General features: G+C 37.0%; 2 pseudogenes; both read left to right on the top strand.

Annotated features, from left to right (window-relative positions):
• The first annotated feature begins 4,406 nt into the window (after positions 1-4,406).
• Positions 4,407-5,796, top strand: LOC123840780 (kynureninase-like; annotated as a pseudogene).
• A 4,556-nt stretch (positions 5,797-10,352) lies between these two features.
• LOC123851695 (protein cornichon homolog 1-like) lies at positions 10,353-10,986 on the top strand (annotated as a pseudogene).
• The last annotated feature ends 4,391 nt before the right edge of the window (positions 10,987-15,377 follow it).

Here is a 15,377-nt window from a genome sequence, read left to right as displayed (position 1 = left end):
ATTGAATCAATAATATACAATCTTCCAGCAAAAAAAGCTCTGAACCTTTGTTCTTCACTGGCAAAATCTACCAAACATTTAAGACTACCAATCCTTCTCAAACTTTTCCAAAAAATTAAAGAGAAAAGAACACTTCCTAACACTTCCTAACTGTGAGGCCAGCATTACCCTGATATCAAAACCAGACAAAGAGACTACAAGAAAACTACAGACCAATATCCCTTATAAACATTGATACAAAAATCCTCAACATGATACTAGCAAAGCAAATTCAGCATATTAAAAGATTATGCCACAACTAAGTGGGATTTATTCCTGGAATGCAAGGATGGTTCAATATACAAAAACCAATCAATATTATACAGCATATTAACAGAAAGAAGGAAAAAACCTCTACTTGATCATCTCAAATGATTCAGAAAAAGCACGTTTCAATTCAATTCAATACCCTTTTATGATTAAAAATAAAACACTAAAAAACTAGGACTAGAAGGAGACTACAATACAACTTCATATATAATACAGTTGCATATACAATTTCATACATTTCAATATAATTTTATATATGGCTACAATAAAAGCCATATATGAAAAATCCACAGCAAACATCATACTCAATGGTAAAACAGTGAAAGCTATTACTCTAAAATCGGGAACACTTCTATTTAAAATATTACTGGAATGGGCACCTGGGTTGCTCAGATGGTTAAGCATCTGCCTTCGGCTCAGGTCATGATCCCAGGGTCCTGGGATCGAGTCCTGTGTCAGGCTCCCTGCCTAGCAGGGAGCCTGCTTCTCCCTCTGCCTCTGCGTCTGCCTCTCTCTCTGTCTCTCATGAATAAATAAATAAAATCTTAAAAAAATATATTACTGGAAGCTCTAGCCAGAGCAATTAGGCAAGAAAAAGAAATGAGGCATCCAAACTGGAAAGGAAGAAGTAAAATTATCTCTGTCTGCAGATGATATTATCTTATATGTACAACACCCTAAAGATTCCACACAAAACTGTTAAACTAATACATGAATTCAGCAAAGTAGCAAGATACAAAATCAACACAAAAACTAGTTGTGTTTCTTTTTTTTTTTTAAGATTTTATTTATTTATTTGACAGAGAGAGAATGAGAGAGAGAGAGTACATGAGAGGGGGGAGGGTCAGAGGGAGAAGCAGGCTCCCTGCCGAGCAGGGAGCCCAATATGGGACTCGATCCCGGGACTCCAGGATCATGACCTGAGCCGAAGGCAGTCGCTTAACCAACTGAGCCACCCAGGCGCCCTTAGTTGTGTTTCTAAACACTAACAATGAACAAAAACAATTTCCCATTGATAGCATAAAGAATAAAATACTTAGGAGTTAACTTAACCAAGGATGTGAAAGACTTCCTAACACTTAACAATTACCTAACAATTACATTCTGAAAACTATAAAACACTCAGGAAAGAAATTGAGGAAGACACAAAGAAATGGAAAAACATTCCATGCTCATGGATTGGAAGAACAAATATTGTTAAAATGTCTATGCTAATGTCCACAATAGCCAAACTGTGGAAGGAGCCAAGATGCCCTCCAACAGATTAATGGATAAAGAAGATGTGGTTCATATATACAATGGAATATTACTCAGCCATCAAAAAAGATGAATACCCACCATTTGCAGTGACATGGATGGAACTGGAGGGGATTATGCTAAGCGAAATAAGTCAAGCAGAGAAAGACAATTATCATATGTGGAACTCATATGATAATTTCACTCATATGTGGAACATATGGAATAGTGTGGAGGACCACAAGGGAAGGGAGGGGAAACTGAATGGTAAGAAATCAGAGAGGGAGACAAACCATGAGAGACTCTGGACTCCGGGAACCAAACTGAGGGTTACAGAAGGGAGGGGGTGGGAAAATGGGGTAACTGGGTGATGGGTATTAAAGAGGGCATGTGTGGTGATGAGCACTGGGTGTTATATGCAACTAATGAATTGTTGAACACTACATCAAAAACTAATGATGTACTATATGCTGGCTAATTGAACATAATAAAAAAAATAAAAAGATAAAATGAAAAAGAATGTCTATGTTACCCAGAGCAATCTATACATTCAATGCAATCCCTATCAAAATACCATCAACTTTTCTCACAGAACTGGAACAAATAATCCTAAAATTTGTATGGAACCAGAAAAGATCCCATATAGCCAAAGGAAGGTTGAAAAAGAAAACCAAAGCTGGTGGCATCACAATTCTGGACTTCAAGCTCCATTACAAAGCTGTAATCATCAAGACAGTATGGTACTGGCACAAAAACAGACACATAGATCAATGGAACAGAATAGAGAACCCAGAAATGGATCCTCAACTCTATGGTCAACTAATCTTCGACAAAGCAGGAAAGAATATCCAATGGAAAAAAGACAGTCTCTTCAACAAATGGTGTTGGGAAAATTGGACAGTCACATGCAGAAGAATGAAAGTGGACCATTTCCTTACACCATATGCACAAATAGACTCAAAATGGATGAAAGACCTAAATGTGAGACAGGGATCCATCAAAATCCTAGAGGAGAACACAGGCAGCAACCTCTTCGACCTTGGCCACAGCAACTTCTGGCTAGACACGTCTCCAAAGGCAAGGGAAACAAAGGCAAAAATGAGCTATTGGGACTTCGTCAAGATAAAAAGCTTTTGCACAGCAAAGGAAACAGTTGACAAAACCAAGAAACAACCTACAGAATTGGAGAAGATATTTGCAAATGTCTTATCAGATAAAGGGCTAGTATCCAAAATCTATAAAGAACTTATGAAACTCAACACCCAAAGAACAAATAATCCAGTCAAAAAATAGGCAGAAGACATGAACAGACATTTCTCCAAAGAAGACATCAGACACATGAAAAAATGCTCAACATCACTCGGCATCAGGGAAATACAAATCAAAACCACAATGAGATACCACCTCACACTGGTCAGAATGGCTACAATCAGCAAGTCAGGAAATGGCAGATGTTGGCGAAGATGTGGAGAAAGGGGAACCCTCCTACATTGTTGGTGGGAATGCAGGCTTGTGAAGCCACTCTGGAAAACAGTATGGAAGTTCCTTAAGATGTTAAAAATAGAGCTACCCTATGACCTAGCAATTGCACTACTAGGTATGTACCCCAAAGATGCAAATGTAGTGATCCGAAGGGGTACCTGCACCCCAATGTTTATAGCAGCAATGTCCAAATAGTCAAACTATGGAAAGAACCCAGATATCCATTGACAGATGAATGGCTAAAGAGGATGTAGTATATATATATATATATATACACACACACACACAATGGAATACTACTCAGCCATTAAAAAAAAAATGAAATCACCATTTGCAATGACATGGATGGAACTAGAGGGTGTTATCCTAAGTGAAATAAGTCAATCAGAGAAAGATAATTATCATATGATCTCATTCATATGTGAAATTTAAGAAACAAAACAGAGGAGCATAGAAGAAGGGAGGGTAAAATGAAATAAGACATAATCAGAGAGGGACACAAATTATAAGAGACTCTTAATCATAGGAAACAAACTGAGGGTTGCTGGGGGGGGCAGGATGGGATAACAGGGTAACGGGCATTAAGGAGGGCATGTGATGTAATGAGCACTGGGTGTTATATACAACTGATGAATCACTGAACTCTACCTCTGAAACTAATAATACACTATATGTTAATTAATTGAATTTAAATTTAAAAAAATGAAAACTACAAACACTGCTGAAAGAAATTAAAGAAGACATAAATAAATGGAAACAGGGCGCCTGGGTGGCTCAGTTGATTAAGCGACTGCCTTCGGCTCAGGTCATGATCCTGGAGTCCCGGGATCGAGTCCCGCATCGGGCTCCCTGCTCAGCAGGGAGTCTGTTTCTCCCTCTGACCCTCCTCCCTCTCATGCTCTCTGTCTCTCATTCTCTCTCTCTAAAATAAATAAATAAAATCTTTTTTTAAAAAAAAAAATAAATAAATGGAAACATATCCCATGTTCATGGATTAGAAAACTTAATATTGTTAAAATGTCAATACTACCTAAGGTGATCTACAGATTCAATGCAAGCCCTACCAAAAACCCAATGATGTTTTGGCAGAAATAGAAAAACATCATCCTAAAATTCACATGGAATATCAAGGGACTCAAACAGCCAAAATAATCTTGAGAAGGAAAAACAAAGCTGAAGGACTTATACTTCTAGATTTTAAAACTTAATACAGGAGGCTGGGAAGATAGGAGGGAGTAAGAAGACCCTAAGCTCACCTTGGTCCATGGATACAACTAGGTAACACTCACATCAGCATAAATAACCCAGAAAACAACCTGAAGACTGGCAGAACAACTCTACAACAAAAGGTAAAGAAGAGGCCACATTGAGAGGGTAGGATGGACAGAGACACGGTGGGGAGCAAAATGGACCTCCACTATCAGCTGGGTGTGGGGGGTGGGCCTTGGGAATGGAGAAGAGAGAAATAGACTATCACACCAGAGTGCCAACAAAGGGAAGACAAATCCCCATAACATTTGGTTTTGAAAGGGAGGGGCCAAATTTCATAAAGTCTTACAATCAGTGGGACTTAAAACCTGGAATTTTAAAAATCAGTGGCTGGTTCTGGGAGAGCCTGGAGGGTGATAGGAAGCTGAGTACCCACCCTTAAAGAAACCACAAGACATGGCCTAGGAAAACATCCTTGGATTACAGGAGATGAGACTATTCTAGGCCTTAAGAATGACATCGTAGGAGCCCAATGAGAAAGAAATAGGTCCTAATGAATGGTTTAACTGCTAATTTATATCTTCTACTGTTATCCTTTTTTAAGCCTATACCAAAACGGTATAAAATTCTGGAAGCCAAAGCCTTCCCTTCAGATCATTATGCTATCGAGTCACATCTTCAACTTCATGGTCTTAACACTGAGGAAAGTGTGTGGATGATAAAGCCAAGAGACGGGGAAGAAAACGTTGAGAATAGAGGATATCCTTGAAGTAATTGAGAAGGAAGGAGACTCAATTGCAATGATCCTGTTCAGTGGGCTGCATTTTTACACTGAACAGCTCTTTAATATATTTGCCATCACAAGAGCTGGACAGGCAAAGGGTTGTTTCGTTGGCTTTGATCTAGCACATGCAGTTGGAAATGTTGAACTGCAGTTACATGACTGGGGAGTTGATTTTGCCTGCTGGTACTCCTACAAGTATTTAAACTCAGGAGCAAGAGGTCTTGCTGTGCCTTTGTCCATAAAAAGCATGCCCATACAATTAAATCTGCATTAGTGGGATGGTTTGGCCATGAACTCAGCACCTAATTTAAGGTGGATAACAAACTGCAGTTAATCTCTGGGGTCAGTGGATTTCGAATTTCAAACCCTCCCATTTTGTTGGTCTGTTCCTTACATGCTAGTTTAGAGATCTTTAAGCAAGCAACTATGAAAACATTGAGGAGAAAATCTTTTTTGCTAACTGGTTATCTGGAATACTTGATCAAGCATTACTATAACAAAGATAAAGCAGATACCAAGAAACCATTTATAAACATAATTACTCCATCCCGCATAGTGGATCACGGCTGCCAGCTCACACTGTTCCAATAAAATATGTTTTCCAAGAACTAGAAAAAGGAGGAGTGGTATGTGACAAGCGAGAACCAAACGGCATCCAAGTGGCTCCAGTTCCTCTCTACAACTCTTTTCATGATGTTTATAAATTTATCAACCTGTTCGGTTCTGCATTTGAATTTGCAGAAACAAAAAATAGCAGTGTTTCTAGAACAACTTAAGCAACTCTTACCGAAAGCTTCTATGGTTATATTATTATTATTTTCAAATTTTAATAATTGGAAGTTTTTCAAAACCGCTTACACATAACTGGCAATGAATTACATACCTTACAGAAAAATCTGATATATTTTTTCCAAGAGTCTGTGATTCTGAGAAATTCACATGTCTGTCCAATTTCTTCATGCTTGGTGGATCAAAGTTTTCACTGATCCAAGTATTATGTACACAGTCTCATCTAGCTGTCACATTTCATGGTCAGTGAATGTTTTATGTTGATTTGATTTATAATTTGACTGACAACTTCATAATATATGTGTAATTTTTTGTGTCAATTTTAGAAATGTTATTTTAGTTTTAATTTACCAAAAAGTTTCTTATAGACACTGTGATTTCACAGTCTGATATGTGTATGATTTTGCAATATTCCATACAACTCTAATCTAAGGAACAGAAAATACATTTTCTTTTTTTTTTTTAAGATTTTATTTTATTTATTTATTTGACAGAGAGAGGCAGTGAGAGAGGGAACACAAGCAGGGGGAGTGGGAGAGGGAGAAGCAGGCTTCCCGCTGAGCAGGAAGCCCGATGCGGGGCTTGATCTCAGGACCCTGGGATCATGACCTGAACCGAAGGCAGACGCCCAACAACTGAGCCACCCAGGCGCCCAGAAAATACATTTTCTAGAGCATTAGCTTTCAAATGTTTTGGCCACTATCCACACTAAGAAATATATTAAATATCAGAGACTAGTATTTATATGTATTTATGCCTTACTTTATTGATTCTAATATACAAATTTTTATCATATTTTAACATCTGTGAAAGAAGAATTTTTTCTCAATTTTCAATCAACAATTCTTACAATTGCCATTGACCATTCTTTCATGTTACCATCCCTGATGTTAGCATGCTTCTCACAATGAATAGATGATTTTTTAAAAATGGTGTATATATATCAAAAGCAGAAGTGTCATAAATTATTTGTGCTCTGCTATTTATTATTCATTTTATCTCATTACAACAAGTATTGGTTGAAACTCATTAAATTTATCTCCCCACCAACTCTTGGGTCCTAATCCATTTTATAAAGTTGTCCCTTTATTTGGTGTTAGTGTAATTTCTTATTTTTTTAATGGGGACTTGCCCTGATAGAAGACTTTAGATGTTACCCTACCTCTAAAATAGTGAAACAAACCATTCCAAGATACTTGCGATTGAGAATTAGAATTAGCAAATGAGTGCTTCATCTCTCAACCTCTAACCCGAATCTATGGATCTTCCTTTCCACTAGGAAGACTACAGTTACACTCAACCTTATTGGACTTGCTGGTTTTCAGCTGTTGATGCTACAACCACTATTCATGAATTGGCAAAATAGTCTACATTTATATACTGGACAGCAAGAAAGAGTGACTACAACATAACTAGTGCCCCTGATGAACAAATTTGAATGAAATTGACTTAGACAACCACTAGAGTTAAATAAAAAGATGCAGAACTGACACCAATACCAGCATGTACTGATATGTATTGAGTACTCACCATGTATCATGTATTGTGCTGATCTATTTATACGTTACCTTACTTATTTGAGTGGTTGCATAACTGCTTTAGCAAAGCCTCCCCCTCCAACTTTTGGCAAAACTCATATCTGTGGATGGAAAAGTTCTCAAAACCCTAGAATTCAACCATATGCAACTTCATGTAGAAGAAATCATTTTGAATCTCACAGTGTTAAGCAAAACAGACATGGTTTGAGCTCTCAGGGAACATGCAGCTTAGTGGGAGAAATGGATAGTAAAACATCTAAACATCCAAGTAAATATATGATTACAAATTGTAGGTTTTATGAAAGAAAAAAAGAAAAAAAAAGAATATCATTTTATGATACTATAAAAGAAAAATCGCAACGGTATTAATTAGATGGTCAAGTAAGGTAAGGTGTATAAGGTGCTTACAAGTTTAAGTTCCAAAAAATCATGCTAAAATTTTTAAAAATAAAATATCATGCTAATCACATTAAAATTTCATCAAATTATATATACAAATTATTCAAAGAATAATCAGCACTATGTCTTCATCACACAGGTTAGGAAACAGCATTAGAAATTCCCTTTCTCCCTGCTTGCATTCCCTTCCTCCCCAAATCCAAAGATAACCATCAAATCATATTTTGTGTTAATCATTCCCTTATTTTCATTGAAGTTTTACACCTATGTATGTATATATTATAAGAATATATAAGCCAATTTTGCCTGTGTGTGGAAAAAAAAGAAAAGAAAAGAAACCACATGACAAACCAAGGGAAGGGGAGAATATAGTATACAGTATAAAGTAGCAGTTTGCAAAACGCCTGGGGCATAGGGGAGGGAGAGTAGTTTACTCATTTCAAAGTGTGTCCTAAGGGGCAGGGATCACACAGAGGGACTTCTCCCGGAACAAAGGAGTTAGCAAGGGCCATCTCTCTCCCCTGCTCCCCAGCATAAACACACAGCCCTTTGCAGGAACCAGCACAGTGCTGACACTCACGACCTAACTTGCTTAAGCAACCCTCAACTTAATATAGACTGCTATATGTGGAAAATGTTATATACAAACCTAATGATAACCACAAATCAAAGACAAGTAATTAAAAACAAAGAGAAAGGAATCCAAGTATATCACTAAAGAAAGACAGCAAACCATGAAAGAGCAAGAAAAGGATCAGAGAAGAACTACAAAAACAACCACAAAACAAGTACCAAAATGGCAACAAATAAACTCTGTATGTTAAATAACTGGAATTAAAATAAAAACTTAAAAGTGGCAATAAATACATATCTAACAAATAATTACTTTGAATGTAAATGGATTAAACACTCCAGTCAAAAGACATAGGGTGATGGAATGGATAAAAACCAAAAACCAGTATAGATTATGCTGCCTACAAAAGACTCATTTCAGACCTAAAGATACACACAGATTAAATGAGGGGATAGACAAACATTTGTAATGCAAATGGATGTCAAAGAAAGCCAAGGCAGCGATACTTATACTGAACAATAGATTTTTTTTTTAAAGATTTTATTTATTTATTCATGAGAGAGAGAGAGGCAGAGGGAGAAGCAGGCTCCCAAGGAGCAGGGAGCCCGATGCGGGACTCGATCCCAGGACTCTGGGATCATGACCTGAGCCAAAGGCAGATGCTTAACCATCTGAGCCACCCAGGCGCCCCAGAACAGAACAGATTTTAAAACAAAAACTATAACAAGAGATGAAGAAAGACACTATTTAATAATAAAGGGGAAAATTCAACAAGAAAACATAACAATTGTAAATATTTATGGGAGCACCCAGTTAACAACAAACATAAAGGAATTAATTGATAGTAATATAATAATAGTAGGGTACTTTAACATCCCACTTACATCAATGGACAGATCATCCAAACAGAAAATCAACAAGGAAACTTTGAATGACACATTGGACCAGATGGATCTAACAGATACATTCAGAACATTCCATCCTAAAATAACAGAATACAAATTCTTTTCTCTCTTTTTTTTTTTTCTTTTTTCTTTTTTAGAGAGTGGGGAGGGGCAGAGGAGAGAAAGAAAGAATCTTCAGCAGGCTCCATGCCCAGTACAGAGCCCAGTGCTGGGCTCAATCTCACAACCCTGAGATCATGACCTGAGCCAAAGTCAAGAGTCCACGGTTAACTGACTGAGTCACCCAGGTGCCCAAATACACATTCTTTTCAAGTGCATACAGAGCATTCTCCAGAACAGACCACATATTAAGCCACAAACTGTTTCAATAAATTCAAAAGGAGCAAAATCATACCATACATCTTTTCTGATCACAATGCTATGAAACTGGAAATCAGGGGCGCCTGGGTGGCTCAGTCGGTTAAGCGACTGCCTTGGGCTCAGGTCATGATCCTGGAGTCCCGGGATCGAGTCCCGCATCGGGCTCCCTGCTCGGCAGGGAGTCTGCTTCTCCCTCTGACCTTCCCCCCTCTCATGCTCTCTCTCTATCTCATTGTCTCTCAAATGAATAAATAAAATCTTTAAAAAAAAAAAAAAAGAAAAGAAACTGGAAATCAACCACAAGAAAAAATATGGAAAGAGCACAAATACATGGATGTTAAATAACGTGCTACTAACTACCGACTACTGACTCTTGGTCAACCAAGAAATCAAAGAGGAAATAAAAAAGTATATGGAGACCAATGAAAATGAGCACACAATGGTCAAAATCTTTGGGATGCAGCCAAGGCTGTTCTAAGGGGGAAGTTTATAGCAATACAGGCCTACCTCAAGAAAAATCTCAAATAAACAACCTAATCTTAAATCTAAAGGAGCTACAAAAAGAAGAACAAACAAAACCCCAAATGAGTAGAAGGAAGGAACTAATAAAGATTAGATCAGAAACAAATAAAATTAAAACTGAAACAATGACAACAACAGAACAGATCAATGAAACCAGGAGCAGGTTCTTTGAAAAGATCAACAAACTTGAGAGGGCCATGCGCCACCTTTCTCCACTGGCACCAGTGCCGCTGCCTGTCCCTCCTTCCCAGCCATGGCGTTCATGTTCGCGGCCTTCTGCTACATGCTGGCACTGCTGCTCCCTGCCGCGCTCATCTTCTTCACCATCTGGCACATTATAGCATTTGATGAACTGAAGACTGATTACAGGAATCCTATAGACCAGTGTAATACCCTGAATCCTCTTGTACTTCCAGAGTACCTCATCCATGCTTTCTTCTGTGTCATGTTTCTTTGTGCAGCAGAGTGGCTTACACTGGGTCTCAATATGCCCCTCTTGGCATATCATATTTGGAGGTATATGAGTAGATGAGTGATGAGTGGACCAGAACTCTATGACCCTACGACCATCATGAATGCAGACATTTTAGCGTATTGTCAGAAAGAAGGCTGGTGCAAATTAGCTTTTTATCTTCTAGCATTTTTTTACTACCTATACAGCATGATCTATGTTTTGGTGAGCTCTTAGAACAACACACAGAAGAATTGGTCCAAAGTGCATGCAAAAAGCCACCAAATGTAGGGATTCTATCCAGCAAGATCCTCTTTCTAAGAGTAGTCTATGGAATCTGATCAGTTACTTTAAAAAATGACTCCTTATTTTTTAAATGTTTCCACATTTTTTGCTTGTGGACTGTTTCCATATGTTATACTTGGATAAAGAATTTCATGGAATTACGTATAAATTAATATAAAATGATTACCTCTGGTGTTGACAGGTTTGAACTTGCACTCCTTAAGGAACAGCCATAATCCCTTGAATGACTGCATTAATTATTGACTATCCTTAGTCCATTGGAAGCTTTTGTTATATATAGGAACTTGTAGGGCTCATTTTGGTTTTACTGAAATGCCATCTAATATAAATTAGCTGTAGATATCAGGTGCTTCTGATGAACTGAAAATATATATCTGACTTGTGGGAAACTTCATGGGTTTCCTCATTTATCATGTATGTGATTATATATGGACATACTTACAAAATGAGAAGAGTGGGATTTTTTTCCCTCCAACTTGAATATTATCCCTGTATATTGCATATGAATGAGAGATTTCCCATATTTCCATCAGAGTAATATACTTGCTTTAATTCTTAAGCAGAAGTGAACATGATATAAAACTATATGCTGATTTACTTGTGAAGAAGGCATTTAAAGCTATTATAAATGTGTTTTAATTTGTAAGATATCACTTATAAAGAAATTGGTTATTATACTTAACTGTTCTAATCTGGTGGTAAGGGTATTCTTAAGAATTTGCAAGTACTTTAGATTTTCAAAACTGAATGAGAGAGAACATTGTATAACCGTCCTGCTGTTCCTTTACTGCAATACAATAAAACTCTGGGAAAAAAAAAAAAGATCAACAAACTTGATAAGCCTCTAGCCAGACTCATCCAAATAAATAAATAAATAAATAAATAAATAAATTTTAAAAAGGAGAGAGGACTCAAACAAAATCAGAAAAGAAAAAGGAGACATAACAACTGACACCACAGAAATACAAGGGATTATAAGAGCATATTATGAAAAATTATATCCCAACAAATTGGACAACCTAGAAGAAATAGGTAAGTTCCTAGAAACATATAACCTCCCAAAACTGAATCAGGAAGAATAGAAAATTTGAACAGACAGATTACCAACAATGAAGTTGAATCAGTAATCAAAAAACTCCCAACAAACAAAAGACCAGGACAAGATGGCTTCCCAGGTGAATTCTACCAAACTTAAAGAGCACTTAATACCTATTCTTCTCAAACTATTCCAAAAAATAGAAGAAGAAAGAAAGCTTCCAAATTCATTCTACAAGGCCAGCATTACCCCGACCCCAAAACCAGATAAAAACACTACAAAAAAAAGAGAACTACAGGCCAGCATCCCTGATGAACACAGATGCGAAAATCCTCAACAAAATATTAGCAAACCGAATCCCACAATATGTTAGAAAAATCATTCACCATGATCAAGTGGGGTTTATTCCTGGGATACAAGCATGGTTCAATATTTGCAAATCAATCAGTGTGATAAATCACATTATCACGAGAAAGCATAGAAACCATATGCTCATTTCAATAGATGCAGAAAAAGCATCTGACAAAATAGAAAATTCATCATGATAACACCCTCAACAAAGTAGGTTTAGAGGGAACATACCTCAACATAATAAAGGCCATATATGAAAAACCCACAGCTAACATCATTCTCAATGGTGAATAATTGGGAGCTTTTCCCCTCAGATCAGGGACAAGACAAGGATGTCCACGCTCACCACTTCCTTTTTTCCCCCAAAGATTTTTATTTATTTATTTGAGAGAGGGAAAGCACGAGCAGTGGGAGTGGGAGCGGGAGAGGGAGAAGCTGACTCTGCACTGAGCAGGGAGACTGATGCAGGGCTCGATCCCAGGACCCTGGGATCAAGACCTGAGCTGAAGGCAGATGTTTAACTGACCAAGCCACCCAGGTGTCCCTCACCACTTCTATTCAACATAGTACTGGAAGTCCTTGCCACAGCAATCACACACACACAAAGGAATAAAAGGCATCCAAATTGATAAGGAAGAAGTAAAACTTTCGCTATTTGCAGATGACTTGATACTCTATATAGAAAACCCTAAAGACTCTACCAAAAACTACTAGAACTGATAAATGAATTCAGTAAAGTTGAGGATACAAAATCAATGTACAGAAATCCATTGCATTTCTAAACACTAATAATGAAGCAGAAGAAGAGAAATGAAGAAAACAATCCCGTTTACAATTGTATCAAAGAGAATGAAATACCTAAGAATAAATTTAACCAAGGAGGTGAAAGACCTGTCCTCTGAAAACTAAGAAATACTGATGAAACAAACTGAAGACAACACAAACAAATGGAAAGACATTCCATGCTCATGGATTTTAACAAATATTGTTAAAATGTCTATACTACCCAAAGCAAAGTACAGACTTAATGCAATCCCTGTCAAAATACCAACAGCATTTTTCACAGAAATAGAACAAAGAATCCTAAAATTTGTATGGAAACACAAAAGACCCCGAATAGCCAAAGCAATCTTGAAAAAGAAAAACAAAACTGGAAGTATCATAATTTCAGGTTTCAAGTTATACTACAAAGCTGTACTAATCAAAACAGTATGGTACTGGCACAAAAACAGACACACAAGTCAATGGAACAGAATAGAGACCCCAGAAATAAACCTGTGATTGTGTGGCCAATTAATCTTTGACAAAGGAGGCAACAATGTGCAATGGGAAAAAGACAGCATCTTCAATAAATGGTATTGGGAAAATTGGACACCTACATGCAAAAGAATGAAACTGTACCACTTAAAAAAAAAGATTTTATTTATTTATTTGAGAGAGAGAGCACAAGCACAACTGGGGTGGGGGGCAGAGAGAGAAGGAGAAGCAGATTCCCTGCTGAGCAGGGAGTCTGATGTGGGGCTCAGTCCCAGGACCCTGAGATCATGACCTGAGCCAAAAGCAGAAGCTTAACCAACTGAGCCACCCAGGTGCCCTGAAACTGTACCACTTTCTTACATCACATACAAAAATAAACTCAAAATGGATTAAGGACCTAAATGTGAGACCAGAAACCATAAAAATCCTAGAAGAAAGCACAGGGAGTAATTTCTCCGGCATTGGCCATAGCAACATTTTCTAACTATGTCTCCTGAGGCAAGGGAAACAAATGGAAAAATAAAGTTGGGATTACATCAAAATAAAAAGTTTCTGCACAGTGAAGGAAACAATCTTGTTAGACTAAAAGGTAACCTACAGAATGGGAGATATTTGCAAATGAAATATCTGATAAAGGGTTAGTATCCAAAGTATATAACTTACAAAACTCAAAACACAAAACACAAATAATCCAATCAAAGAATAGGCAGGAGACATAAACAGACATTTCTCCAAGGAAGACATACAGATGGCCAAAAGACACATGAAAAGATCCTCAACATCACTCATCATCAAGGAAATGCAAATCAAAACTAAATAGGGTGAAAAAAACTATAATGAGATATTACCTCTACCTGTCAGAATGGCTAAAATTAAAAAAACCCACAAGAAACAGCACGTGTTGGAGAGGATGTGGAGAGTAAGGAACTCTCATGCACTGTTAGTGGGAATACAAACTGCAGTAGCCACTCTAAACAGTATAGAGGTTCTTCAGAAAGTTAAAAATAAAATTATCCTATGATCCAGTAATCACACTATTGGGTATTTACCCAAGAAATACAAAAGCACTAATTCAGTGGGATATATGAACCCCTGTGTTTATTGCAGCATTATTTACAATAGCCAAATTATGGAAGCAGTTTACGTGTCCATCAATAGAAGAATGGATAAAGAAGATGTGATACACACACACACACACACACAGAGGAATATAATTCAGCCATAAAAAAGAATAAAATCTTGCCATTTGAAACAACTTGGATGGAGGTAGAATATAATGCTAAGCAAAAAAGTCAGTGAGAGAAAGAGAAATACCATATGATTTCACTCATATGTGGAATTTATGAAACAAAACAAACTAGCAAAGAAGAAAAGTGACACAGAGAGAGAAACCAAGAAACAGACTCTTAACTATAGAGAACAAACCAATGGTTACCAGAAGGGAGGTGGGATTGGGATGGATGGGTGAAATAGGTGACGGGGATTAAAGAGTATACTTATTATGATGGACACTGTGTCATATACAGAATTGTTGAATCACTACATGTACACCTGAAACAAATATAACACTTATGTTAACTATACTGCAATTAAAATTAAAAACTTAATAAAAAATAAAAATTAAAAAACTGGACATTAAAACATGCCAATCATATAACTACAATAAATATAAAATAATAAGGAATCAATCCAATGAATGATATGCCAGACCTCTACACAGAAAACTATGAAACATTATAAAAAAATGTTAAAAAGATTTCAATGAATGGAGGACTATACCATATTCATGGATAGGAAATTTTAATATTGTAAAGACTCCCATGTTGATGTATAGATTTGATACAATCCCAATAAAAATCTCAGGAGGGC

Source organism: Mirounga angustirostris, unplaced genomic scaffold (assembly GCF_029215605.1).
Source record: "Mirounga angustirostris isolate CCGP_5_RB_7025 unplaced genomic scaffold, mMirAng1.0.hap1 SCAF_10, whole genome shotgun sequence".
Classification (NCBI taxonomy): domain Eukaryota; kingdom Metazoa; phylum Chordata; class Mammalia; order Carnivora; family Phocidae; genus Mirounga; species Mirounga angustirostris.
The sequence above is the reverse complement of the archived record's forward strand: the minus strand, read 5'-3'. Positions and strand labels throughout refer to the sequence as shown.